The sequence below is a fragment of the Medicago sativa genome, chromosome 4 (genome assembly GCF_051527215.1).
Source record: "Medicago sativa cultivar Bolivia chromosome 4, Bolivia_mono, whole genome shotgun sequence".
Taxonomy (NCBI): Eukaryota; Viridiplantae; Streptophyta; class Magnoliopsida; order Fabales; family Fabaceae; genus Medicago; species Medicago sativa.
Window position 1 is genome coordinate 17027671 of NC_140752.1, and position 14924 is coordinate 17042594.

At 34.3% G+C, this 14924-nt stretch overlaps 1 pseudogene across 1 annotated transcript; it reads right to left on the reverse strand.

Annotated features, from left to right (window-relative positions):
* Positions 1-5243: 5243 nt before the first annotated feature.
* On the reverse strand, positions 5244-13854 carry LOC146926809 (disease resistance protein RPP2A-like; annotated as a pseudogene). The gene is made up of 7 exons (XR_015005525.1): positions 13081-13854; positions 12250-12955; positions 10545-10851; positions 10074-10449; positions 8017-9079; positions 6543-7720; positions 5244-6247 (listed from the first exon to the last, which is right to left on the reverse strand). The product of XR_015005525.1 is annotated as a disease resistance protein RPP2A-like (transcript).
* Positions 13855-14924: the final 1070 nt, after the last annotated feature.

Below are 14924 nucleotides of genomic sequence, written 5' to 3' on the forward strand. Positions count from 1 at the left end.
TATATATCAAGAAATTGAAATCGAATGAAAAGTAAATCTAATAGCGAGATTTAAAATTAAATCAGAAACACAGTTATCAAGTACCGCACAATACATATCATATATATAAGAAAATTAAACATATATTACAGCAACATAAAAGAACACATATTTAACAAAGGATCATTAAAACAGAATATAATCATGAATCAATTACGAATTTAGCACATGAAAATAATGAATTTAGAGACAGAAATATACCAAAAATCATAGCAGCAAATTAAAGCACGAATTTAACATGAATTCAATTCAAAGATTAAGAAAACAATGAAAACTATGACCCTTCACTACCCACATGATCATGCAACCCTTACGATGAATAGAGACTCCCCCCTTACATCAATTCAACGGTTTTTCATCACCCAATCACCAATTCTCACTCAACCCTAATTCTCATAATCTTACAAAACTCATCCTAGGACACGTTAGACGCAATCTAATGAATCACAGTCTTAATATTCGTGAAAGATAGTCTCACCCTTACCTTAGATTGTTTTTCTAAAATCAAAAGCAGCGTTCTTCGTTCTTAGGGTTCTCTCTCTCTGAGTTCTCCTCTTTCTCCAAAAGCGGTCTCCAAAAAGCGGTTTAACGTAAAAACTCTTTCTAACCTAAGCTTCCTTATTTATAATACTAATCACTCTTCCTAAATTTATTTAGGCCCAATAACTTATTCTTATTTCTATTCTAATCTCCAATTCTACTTACACTAATAATTCTCGTATTCTAATAAATAATAGAATAATGCCACATAATAAAATACTAACACCTCATATATATAAATAAATCACATAAATAGACTCTAACTTAATAAAAATAATTAAATAAAAAGGAGGGCGTTACAACTCTCCCCAACTTAAAAGAATTTCGTCCTCGAAATTCAAGCACAATAGAAAATAAATTTAGTCATTACTTCTTCAAACAAAACAAAAAAACCACATCAAGTTAGTCAGTTAAACATGATCACATAAAAACAAAACTACTAACTAGAAAACATGACGACACGACCCAACGACTCATCTACTTGGCCGGACGGACCGACCTGCTCTGATACCAATTGTAACACCCCGTTTTCCCAACATAAAAATTTCATCATAAATCAGAGTAATTAAATCACAAACGGAATGTCACATACTTCTTTTAAAACATAAAATGGATAATAATAATTATCTCTCGAATTCAACATCAAAATCTAAAATCATGCAGCGGAAAATAGTTCAGCATACTAAAGTCTTGGCACGCAGGCCTTATCAAAATCTCGTAAATTAGTTCAATACTTATTCGTGAAAAGTTCATAAGACACGTAAGGAATAGATAAGAAAGCAAGTCCCATCCCGTTACGTATCAGAGCACCTAGACACAAGTGAGGAGTCCTCTCACGAACACTTCTAATCTTTATTACCTGCACATTACCCACGGTCGAGGCAACATATACGCAGAAGGGGTGAGATTTCTCAAACAATAATATTAAGCTTATAAATCATAAATTACATTTAACAACTTAAACTTCATTACCTAGCATCATTAATCATCCTACATTAGTCATAAACTTCATCTAATATTATCATAATAAATAATCATAAACATCATAAATCATCTTAATCATAACGTCATATATATCATCATAAACATCACAAACATCATCACATATCATCATAAGCATCTTCATAATCAATCATCAACTTGACATCTTAACATCTTAACAACTCGACAACTTAACATCTTAACAACTCGACAACTTAACATCTTAACGACTCGACAACTTAACATCTTAACATCTTAACAACTCGACAACTTGACTTGACAATGCATCTAAACTCGACTATGCAACTCTTAACATCTTAAACCATCTCGAATCATTATGAAATGCAAATGCATGTGGTACTAATACAGGGCATCAAGCCCCCAACATATATGAGCGTAAATAGGCTCCAGGGCATCAAGCCCCCAACTAAAGTGAGCAAAAGCTCCAGAGCATCAAGCCCCCAACCAACATATATGAGCGTAAATAGGCTCTTCAGGGCATCAAGCCCCCAACAAAAGTGAGCAAAAGCTCCATCGTCGTGGTTGAGCAAAAGCTCCATCGTCGTGGTTGAGCAAAAGCTCCAGGGCATCAAGCCCCCATCTTTAATGAGTATGCAAATGGACTCAACATCTTACGTCTTAGAAAACTTCATGAACATCTTACAACTCTTTGACTCAGACCGACATTATTATCTTAAATAAGATCAACAGCAACATGTGCAGTACTTATAAAGTCACATCATAACAACATCGTAATATAAAAGCATCAATGATAATCATAACATCTCAAACATCGCATCAATCATAAGCATCATAAATAACACATATAGTGCATAAATAACAAATCTCACATCATTAATAATCTTAATAATCTTAATCTTAAACTTCCTGGACAACTTCTAATAACTTAGATATCATTCATTTCTCACTCAAGGTTCACCTTAAAACTACACGATCTTTAAATAGTAACACATCTTTATATAACTCGACAAATACACATCTTTAAATCACACATCTTCAAGTAGCACGTCTTTATATAACACATCAGTACACATCATCAAATAATTCATCTTTTTAAATACATTTTTAAATAAAATAAATCACGACACGTAGGTCGTATTTAAATAAAATAAATAGACACCAAAATCTAAGGTCATAGCTATATGTCATTCACAGAGTATAATTAAATAATAACAAATTATAATAAGTCAATTTGTTATTATTACCATTTATTAATCAATTTAAGACATAAGATTGTTTAATGAAAGGATAATAGTGATGGTGCACAATTGATGCTATCTTAAACTTCAAATCAGTTTCAAAGTCCAAAATCATGTACTATAAACTAAGCTAAAAACACTTCAGGTGGCAATTAATTTATTTATTAATCAAGTACAGCCTCTTGAAATTAATCCCTTTAATTATATGAAAACCAATTTAGGAATAACGAATGCAGACAAACTAACGCATATGAATTACAATCCCAAGCACAAGAAGAATATTGATTGTTGATTGAATCATACTCACATGATCAAGTCTCATATCTCTATATATCAAGAAATTGAAATCGAATGAAAAGTAAATCTAATAGCGAGATTTAAAATTAAATCAGAAACACAGTTATCAAGTACCGCACAATACATATCATATATATAAGAAAATTAAACATATATTACAGCAACATAAAAGAACACATATTTAACAAAGGATCATTAAAACAGAATATAATCATGAATCAATTACGAATTTAGCACATGAAAATAATGAATTTAGAGACAGAAATATACCAAAAATCATAGCAGCAAATTAAAGCACGAATTTAACATGAATTCAATTCAAAGATTAAGAAAACAATGAAAACTATGACCCTTCACTACCCACATGATCATGCAACCCTTACGATGAATAGAGACTCCCCCCTTACATCAATTCAACGGTTTTTCATCACCCAATCACCAATTCTCACTCAACCCTAATTCTCATAATCTTACAAAACTCATCCTAGGACACGTTAGACGCAATCTAATGAATCACAGTCTTAATATTCGTGAAAGATAGTCTCACCCTTACCTTAGATTGTTTTTCTAAAATCAAAAGCAGCGTTCTTCGTTCTTAGGGTTCTCTCTCTCTGAGTTCTCCTCTTTCTCCAAAAGCGGTCTCCAAAAAGCGGTTTAACGTAAAAACTCTTTCTAACCTAAGCTTCCTTATTTATAATACTAATCACTCTTCCTAAATTTATTTAGGCCCAATAACTTATTCTTATTTCTATTCTAACCTCCAATTCTACTTACACTAATAATTCTCGTATTCTAATAAATAATAGAATAATGCCACATAATAAAATACTAACACCTCATATATATAAATAAATCACATAAATAGACTCTAACTTAATAAAAATAATTAAATAAAAAGGAGGGCGTTACACTCACAAACTCTTTGTACCCAGGAATATCAGTCCAACACTTCAACAAGAGAGTCGGCCTAGGACCCCAATTATCTTCATCAACGGACAGAACCACAGGACAATGATCAGACAAACCTCTCAATTGAGCAATCAGCAAACAATTAGGCCACAACATACACCAATCCTCCGATAACAAGAACCGATCAAGACGACTCATCGACTTCCCGTCACCCTTGAACGAAGTGAAGTTTCGCCCCCCCCCCCCCCCCCCCCCCCCCAAAGGCAGATCCACCATAACATTGTTGTCAATGAAAGAATTAAAATGAGTGAAATCCAAAGCATGTTGACCAACCGACACTGAACGTCTTTCCTCCGTACTTCGAATGGCATTAAAATCTCCGTAAACACATACCTTCTTACCCCGTAATTGTTGTAAGCGGGCAGAAAGAGAATCCCAAAGTAACTTTCTATCTCTAGCATCACAGGGAGCATACACATTAAACAGATAAAATTCCTCATTCGATTTAAGAAATTGCCCATGTATCACTAAAGTGTGATTAAAACTAACAGTCGACCACACCTCCACCTCCGAATTATCCCATGCCGTTATCAAACCCCCTGACGCTCCAATAGATGGCCGAAAGGAGAAAGAAACATCCTGGTTACCCCACAAAGCAGCACCAAATCCACTATCACACACTTGTAACTTTGTTTCTTGGAGACACAAAATAAAAGGACACTTATCTTGAATCAAAGTACGGACCTCCTTCCTCTTTTCAAACCTGCCTAACCCCCGCACATTCCACGTAATGATCTTCATCTCCACACCCTCACCACCCCACCCACCACTCCCTCAACTAACACCTTCCAACAACCGCACCATATTAGGGGGCAAAAAATGCGTTTTAGCCTAAAAAATTTAATTAATTTACAATATCAACATAAATAAATTAATTTTTATGCACACATTTAATCGAATGTTATCATATATATATGATAGAGATATTTTAGAAACGAATATTGTAAAACAAAATAATATGGTGAAATATGTGGTTTAACGCACATGTAAAAACTTCAGTGAAATGACATATACCAATTAAATCCCCAAAAGAAACTCCATATACACTGTACCAAAAAAAAAAAAACTCCATATTCAATAAAAACATCATTCTTATCCAAAATTTTGTCCTCAAAATTTGATTGACCTTTTAGTATTTGGAATTGATAATTTAGAATTTAAAATTCGACTTTGGAATCGGAATATTAATTCAGATAATGAAAGAACACTAAAGCGGTATGAATATTAACAACTGATACCATAGTCATAATAGAAAAACCTTACAATAAAACAATGAACTAAATAACATTATCAAAAGAATCCTAAGAATGAGTGGATTCAAAACTCAACCCACGCAGTATCTGGGCAATGCCATCCTCAAGCCTCTCTAATCTCACATCTACTGCATTCAACCTAGCAGTAACAGTCAGCTCTTGTCTGATGAAATCAGCCCTGAGCTCTCTGATAGCATCCAAAATCTGAGCTCCTAGAGTAGGTTCTATGGTCGTAGATGCTACTATTGCATGCTGTTCAGGCTCACACTTAAGTGGAAGAGCCTGTTGCTCCTGATCATGTTTTTCTTCAGCTGCATGAATCTCCTCGGCTTTTGCCTTCGCAAGCTGGTGAAGGTCATATTGTACTAGCTGTACTGGTCCCACGACATCAGAATACCATCCATCTGCGGGACTAATGATCTGCAAATGGTTCGACGTTTCCTCTCCAAACTGAGTAGTGACTTCATTATCACCACAAGAAACACGAACATTATTATCGTCATTTCCAGAAACAATAACATCATCCACGTCTACTACACGACAACATTCCATTTCTTTGTTGACTGGTTCATCATATAAGAGAGATATTGTAGTCTTCTCAACAATGAAACCCTCCCCAAAAACAACCATTACCTCCACTTTGTTACCAGGTTCTAGATTAGATGTTATGCTCTGCCAATCCTCATCATCAAACGAGGTTAGCGTATCTCTTTTATAAACCTGAATGGTTCTTTTTGTGTAATTTATGATCAACACACCTTGGCAACCATCTGATGTTGTGTTTTCCGAGGAAGAGTAATAGACAACGAACAATATCATACTCTTCAGGTTTCGCCTCTTTATTAGTGGGATATCAAATACTATGGAACAACCTTTGCAACTAAAGCTTGACCATTCAGAATTATTGTCACAGGGGAGGAGAAACGAATTCCAAGTTTCATCTGAGGTCTGATCCAAAGAAAAATGTATTGTCTAAAAAAGGTATTTTATTCCTTAAATATGTACTTTGCTTGTAATTTAATTCTTAACTTGATATATGTGTGACTTAATCATGGAGTTGTTGACAATTCACACCCATTTCACAAACTACCAATGTAAAATGAGTTTAAAAACATTTGGAATCAAATTTGTGTCTAATTCAAACTAAGGACAGAGTAATTTATTAGAAAAATATAATTCAGGCCGCAACCAAAATTCCATTTTGCTTTTTTAAAAACTAGCTAGGCAAAAGAGTTGTTCAAACCTGTAAAACATTGTCTACAGCAATATCGGAGACTTGGCATTTTGTTCCCATTTGAATTAAGAGAGATTTCAAGTGATTGATTGACCCTGAAGTGCGAACTTTACCAAGAAAATTATCAATTAAGGGAGAAGCATACATATCAGAGATCTCTGAAGGAATTGAAATTGCACTTGCTTCCAATTTCTGATAACTTGTGGCTTTTAGTACATCCAGAAATCTTGCTATATCTTGAGTTAGTTGCAGATCTGAACCACACTCCACACAAAGAATTCGAAGTTTTTGAAGGTCTTTGGAAGTCCCAAGTGATGACATGGACACAGATGTTTGAACAAGGGATATCACATTATTTGATGGCGACATCCAAGACCGAATGAGAGAAGGGAATACATCACGTGAAAATCCTTCAAAGCCACGAAAAGAAATATATCCAATGCTTTTCATCCTTACTATTGAAAATGGTACTTTTGTGATGGCAGTCTTATCGGCAATCAAGGTAATCAACGATTCCATCTGTTCCAAGTCCTCCTCCAATTTTTCAATCATAGAACATCCAGAAAGAATCAAAGTTTCTAACGATTTTAATTTATAGACGCTTCTTGGGAGTTTCCGAAGACCTGTGCAGCCTCTCAAATTTATCAAAATAAGTTTATGTAGAGATCCAATGCTATGGGAGACCGTAGACAAACTTGGACAGTTTTTAAGCACAAGCTTTTCAAGATTAGGTAAGTAGGAAAAGTCTGGGGTTTCAGTCAATTCTAGAGAATGACTAAGATTAAGAATTTTTAGATTTTCAAGCATCTGCAAGAAAATAAAAGCACAAGAGAATAATAGTAAGAGAAGCTAAGAAAAAAAAAGATCGGAATTTGGAAGAATGTATATCTTCCGCTAAACCATGACAATTTTTGTACCTGGCACTTGTTCCATAACTGTTTGAGCTTACTATATTTTAATTCAACGAAAACTAGACTTCCTTGCTGAAATTCTGCAGGAATGCAGGCTTCTGCAAATCCATGCCAATACAGCCACTTAAGATCTCCTGAAAGATACTTAAAATCTCCCTTCAGCTTCACCCCAGCAAGGCGAAGCAATCTGAGTTTATTCATCTTCTTAAATGCTTTGGTTTCCAAACAATCTTTTCTTGGAAACTCCAAAGCAAGTCCCTTGACAGCCTCTGTTCCCTGAAATTAAGAAAAAGAAATCATACAAACAGAAAACGAATATACTAATTTTGGAATTTGAACCTATAAACATGTGTGCAAAAGATCATTAAAAAATTTTATATTTGAAGGATAAATAAACAATTTTTGTTTTAGCAGAGACTTAAACTGCGTGAGAATTTATTTTGTAGGGACTGAAAAAGCTATTAAAATTAAGTAAGGACTAAACTTAGAGGATTCCAATTTTGTAGGGACCAAAAACATATTTAACCCTAAAATGAATGAAACCAATTTTCATAAATTTTCAATTCTCTAACCTTACGCTTTTCTAATATATCAAACACCTCCCCATGGCGCCACAACCTACTGCGCTTCTCAGGATCTGATGGTGCTTCCTCATAAATTATTTGTCTTCCCATATCTCTCAACAGATCATGCATTCTTAGCTTGTTTCTATTGTCAACAGTTACAAGGGCTCGCTCAACAAGAACTTTAATCCCAATATCAGCAAAAAACCCACACCCATTTAATATCTGTATTACATCCTTTTTGTCCATCCCAATAAAGAAACAAGCAATATCAAGGAATATTTGTTTCTCTGTAAAATCTTTTAAACCATGGAAGCTTACTTTTAGCTTCTCCTGTACTTGATCATGAGGAATGCATTTGAGTTTCTCCAAAACATAATGCCACTCTGTTATTTCACAGTCAGCCAAATAGGATCCAAGGACTTCAAGTGCTAGTGGCAATCCCCCAGAATAAGCAATCACATCTGTTGAATGCATGCCAACTAAACAGCTTAAGTGATTCAATTTCGTCCATTTCTTCTATTGTATACATTTGATAAACTCCACACAATCTAAGATGCATATCTCTTGTTGTGATTATTATTCTACTCCCCGGACCAAACCAATCACGGCTACCACACAAAGCCTTTAGTTGCTCCAATTCATTCACATCATCCAACACAAGAAGAACCCTATTCTGGGAAAGTTTTTCCTTCAACATATTTTTCCCTGATTCTAGATCACGTATTTTGAATGTCAATGTTTTGTAAACATCATAAAGTATCTGTTTCTGTAGAGAAACTTGATTAGTATCTGTCTCCCATAACTCTCTTATATTCAGAAGAAAACTCCTTCCCTCAAATTTGCTACCAATTTGATTATAAATGGCTTTGGCAAGGGTTGTTTTGCCCATACCCCCATTCCCCATATCCCCAAAATTAAAACATCATCTGACTTTTGGATGTTTAGTAGCTTAGTCACAGCTTCCACACGAGATTCTACACCCACTGGATGTTCAGCAACGAATAACTCTGTCCTATCTAACAAACGGGTGATGTGTTCAACAATATTCTTGATATCAGCACTTTCATTCCTATAAAATATGAAACAATGAAAAGGTGCACAATCAATTGTATGCATGTAAGCATTCTCCAACATATGCTTCTACCAAAAGAGGAGGGAGAACTATATGCAAGTATATGTCCATAACTTAAATAGAATTGCAATGGGAAATGAAAGAGAAGCACAAGAATCGGCGAAACAGTAATCTATTATCATTTATTAGAAGTTGAGTTAAATAAGTTTAGCATGATACTCCAAAAGTCACTTTACGTAGTTTAAGAATCTCAAGTAAGTCTATGAATTTACATGGATGTTCTGATATATTAGTTGTTATATAATAGAGGATCAATTTTAAGCCTCAAATACTCTTCTTCTGCATAATTCCTGCGTTAGTATAAACCCACCATACCCTATAGTGTTGCCGATGATTCAGTTAAAATGATGCCTCAAGAATACAACAAACATAGTTAAATTCGGTGTGGAATTCTTACACTAATGAATAGTGAAGAATGAAATAAAGATTCATGGCTTCCACAATGTACAAACAACTAAGCAGCAATTCTAGAAATGGCAAATGTAGGATTTATGAACACCCATCTATCTTTCTGTCAACAAAAAAAAAAAAACACCTATCACATCATAAAGCCCAGGACGATGATTTACCCCTCCCTGCTTCCGTTCGTCGATATAACTTGCATGTAAAAATGTTTTTGCTTATATTACATAAAATTTGATTCACTTTTTATATATTTTAATGTAAATCAAAAGTTAGTTCATATATTTTCACAATCGTTAGAAAAAATCATAACATTCTTTTCCTTATTTACCAAACTTATTAAAACCATGTTACTTCTAGTTAAAAATTACTCAAAATAACTTTTCATTGCAATGAACTTTCAAAAACTTCCATAGTATATAAAGAAGGTGAATTTTAAGATGGACACAAATATTATTACACTACCAAGGCCTAAGAATTTTTAGCATCACTAATAAAATACTCTAAAAGACAAAAATAAATAAATAACCTGGAATCTATGAGGACAAACCCTGCTATTCCACCAATATCAAAGAGTTCTCTTTTCCAATTACTCTTTGTGGATTCATCTACTGAATTTGTTGATATAAGATCATCAAAAGATTTCCCAAACTGACCTAACTGATGGCGTACTTCTGATGGAGCTACCTCATAAAATACTGGCACAATGACCAGACCCCTGTTTCTGCCAATTTCCATTATCTTCTCCAACTCTAGCATACACCATCTTGAATTAGCATAATTTGTAGACAAAACAACGATACAAGTTCTAGACTGTTCAATTGCTCGCAACAGTGAGATTGAGATTAAGTAAGGACTAAACTTAGAGGATTCCAATTTTGTAGGGACCAAAAACATATTTAACCCTAAAATGAATGAAACCAATTTTCATAAATTTTCAATTCTCTAACCTTACGCTTTTCTAATATATCAAACACCTCCCCATGGCGCCACAACCTACTGCGCTTCTCAGGATCTGATGGTGCTTCCTCATAAATTATTTGTCTTCCCATATCTCTCAACAGATCATGCATTCTTAGCTTGTTTCTATTGTCAACAGTTACAAGGGCTCGCTCAACAAGAACTTTAATCCCAATATCAGCAAAAAACCCACACCCATTTAATATCTGTATTACATCCTTTTTGTCCATCCCAATAAAGAAACAAGCAATATCAAGGAATATTTGTTTCTCTGTAAAATCTTTTAAACCATGGAAGCTTACTTTTAGCTTCTCCTGTACTTGATCATGAGGAATGCATTTGAGTTTCTCCAAAACATAATGCCACTCTGTTATTTCACAGTCAGCCAAATAGGATCCAAGGACTTCAAGTGCTAGTGGCAATCCCCCAGAATAAGCAATCACATCTGTTGAATGCATGCCAACTAAACAACTTAAGTGATTCAATTTCGTCCATTTCTTCTATTGTATACATTTGATAAACTCCACACAATCTAAGAAGATGCATATCTCTTGTTGTGATTATTATTCTACTCCCCGGACCAAACCAATCACGGCTACCACACAAAGCCTTTAGTTGCTCCAATTCATTCACATCATCCAACACAAGAAGAACCCTATTCTGGGAAAGTTTTTCCTTCAACATATTTTTCCCTGATTCTAGATCACGTATTTTGAATGTCAATGTTTTGTAAACATCATAAAGTATCTGTTGCTGTAGAGAAACTTGATTAGTATCTGTCTCCCATAACTCTCTTATATTCAGAAGAAAACTCCTTCCCTCAAATTTGCTACCAATTTGATTATAAATGGCTTTGGCAAGGGTTGTTTTGCCCATACCCCCATTCCCCATATCCCCAAAATTAAAACATCATCTGACTTTTGGATGTTTAGTAGCTTAGTCACAGCTTCCACACGAGATTCTACACCCACTGGATGTTCAGCAACGAATAACTCTGTCCTATCTAACAAACGGGTGATGTGTTCAACAATATTCTTGATATCAGCACTTTCATTCCTATAAAATATGAAACAATGAAAAGGTGCACAATCAATTGTATGCATGTAAGCATTCTCCAACATATGCTTCTACCAAAAGAGGAGGGAGAACTATATGCAAGTATATGTCCATAACTTAAATAGAATTGCAATGGGAAATGAAAGAGAAGCACAAGAATCGGCGAAACAGTAATCTATTATCATTTATTAGAAGTTGAGTTAAATAAGTTTAGCATGATTTAGTGAAAATCTTTATTGCTGGTACTCCAAAAGTCACTCTACGTAGTTTAAGAATCTCTAGTAAGTCTATGAATTTACATGGATGTTCTGATATATTAGTTGTTATATAATAGAGGATCAATTTTAAGCCTCAAATACTCTTCTTCTGCATAATTCCTGCGTTAGTATAAACCCACCATACCCTATAGTGTTGCCAATGATTCAGTTAAAATGATGCCTCAAGAATACAACAAACATAGTTAAATTCGGTGTGGAATTCTTACACTAATGAATAGTGAAGAATGAAATAAAGATTCATGGCTTCCACAATGTACAAACAACTAAGCAGCAATTCTAGAAATGGCAAATGTAGGATTTATGAACACCCATCTATCTTTCTGTCAACAAAAAAAAAAAAAAAAACACCTATCACATCATAAAGCCCAGGACGATGATTTACCCCTCCCTGCTTCCGTTCGTCGATATAACTTGCATGGAAAGTCTTTTGAGACTCTTCAACACATTCTTCCACTTAAGTGCTTCCTCTCCATACAAAAAGAACCCAAGTTCTTTAAGAGCAAGAGGCAATCCCCTAGAATAAGCAACTACCTGTCTAGAAAGTTCACTAAAATCTTCTTGTGGAGTTGTTGCGTGGCTGAATGCACCTAAATTAAAAACTTTAAGTGATTCACTTTCATCCAATTCTTTCACTCTATATATATGGTCAATTCCATGCTTCTTGAGTAGATGTCTATCTCTTGTTGTGATGACTATTTTGCTACCTTCAAACCATTTACGACTTCGTGGGCACAAAGCACTCAGCTGCTCCAATTTATCAACATTGTCAAGTACAAGAAGTACCCTGTGATGTTGATGACTTTGTGATAAAATGGGATGATCATTAAATTTTCCCATAACTACCCCAATGTCTTTAAGGAAGCTCTTGTGTTCAAAATAAAGACCAATTTGATCGTAAATGGCTTGGGCAATGGTTGATTTACCAATCCCTGTCATCCCCCATATCCCTATTATGAGAGGACTTTTTGATTGTTTCAATAGTTGAATCACGTCTTGCACACCAGATTTGACACTGGGTGTACAGGAATTCGCACAAAAATCTCTATTCTTGTTTATCACACATGTAACATGTTCAACTATATCCTTAATATAATCCGTAATTGATACATGTTCGTACCTGTATAATATATGAACAAAAGACGATTATATGTATAATAATTCTCCTACATGTGCATAGGCCAAAAGATAGGTGTAAATTAAAATCTCAAGTCTCAGTTATTTTAAAAAAGAACTTAAAATTACCTGTATACGGGTTTGAGTATGAGATCACGTGATCCTAAATATTTGTTAGCTTTAGTGATCGCTGCTACCCAGGTCATGAGCTTGTCTTCTTCTTTAGAGATTTCCTCCATTGATATTCTATCCAGAAAATCATGAAAAGTGTCTCCTCCAAACATATCTCCATGATAGAAGGGAGCGACATCTTGATAGAACACAGGCAGAACAACCAAATCTGAGGTTCGGCAACACTGAGTTATTTTCTCCAATTCTTGTATACACGAACTTGAATTAGTATAATTTTTTGAAAACAAGACTATAGCGACTTTGCAGTCTTGAATTACATTCAGCACAGACTCTGCCTGTTCTACATGTTGAAACCTCTTAATGTCCCCAAAAACATTGATACCAGCTTCTAAACTAAAAGCCTCTTCGAGACACGAAAGAACATAACCCTTGTCTTGAGCGCAGAAACTCAAGAAAACATTGTACCTTCTCTTCTTTGGATCAGTAGTAAATATGGATTCAAATTCCTGGCAGATTTTGGAGGAGGAAGTGAAGGAAGACATGGATGGTATAGATGAAAATTAGGTGAAATTGATCACTGAATCTTAAATTGCATAAGAGAAGAAATCAACTGAAACGAAATGATGAAGCAAAACACTCTTTGATTGGCAACTCCTGGTTTATGTGATTATTTACAAGTCAAAGTCATCTCAATACTTTTTCCGGTCCCATTTACAATGAACAATTAACTTTTTAAGTTCATTAAATAATTGATATATTATATTTTAGACTGAGTACATAAATTTTTCAATGAAGCTAACATGTCAATTGTTTCTTGTAAGGGTTTGTCTAACATGTACAATATTGCACATGTTAAGGTAACCAAGAGTAGTAATTTTTCATTGAAAACCAACAAATATTTATTCAAAAACTACATATTTATTGTAAAAAACACAAGTTCCAAGTCAAAGTTGCTACTTTAAACTTCTTATCAACTGCAAATTTGCACATGATAGAAAAACACATTTAATAATACTACCAACTATCTTAATTCATGTGATTTTGACAAATTGGTCTTATATTTAGGGACGAATGGTTTTTAGTATAGTAGTTGATTTATTTGATTTATCTTTTAATTTTATGCCATTCTCAAGAATGGGGAATGCCCTTACATTGCAAAATCCAACTTGGATTCCACTTGTGTGACATTATGTAGTGATTCTTTTAAGATATGGATGAAGTTCTCTTTTTTCTGAAAAAATAAATAAAAGTTTTTCTTAAGAAATGTACACAATTCTAAAAAATAATAATTAAAAAAACTATTTTTTACGAAATGTACACAAGCCAAATTTGAAACCGAGATAGTAATAGTAGTAATAACTAGTAAAATGGCGTGTAACAATGAGACTGTCTTAACTCCAACACCATGCGTTCTTCGTTCCTCACTCCTCAGGCTCCCCCTGCAACCTCCCTTCACAACAAATCCATGATGAATCAAAATAGGTTCCAAATGCAGCCTCAATTACAATGCAAGGAAGAGTTTACTATTAACTTTACACATTCAAGAAGGAAAATTAAGCCGCCAATAGGTAAATTAATTTATGATTACGACCCCTATTTTGTTCTCTCTCCCTCTCTCTCTCTCTCTCGCTCTCGTTTTAGAATTTAGATAATAAACCTTATCCTGAATCATAGCTGTAACATTTTGTGGCTGAAAAATCTCAGCGATGTTTTCGTCCAACTGCAACAATTCTACTTTATTAGACTTTTTTTTTTTTAGGGAAATTCTACTTTTTTAGACAACTTTTGACTTGTAATAATAATCTATTTGGGAGTGCTCTACAAAGTCATATGATGGTTTA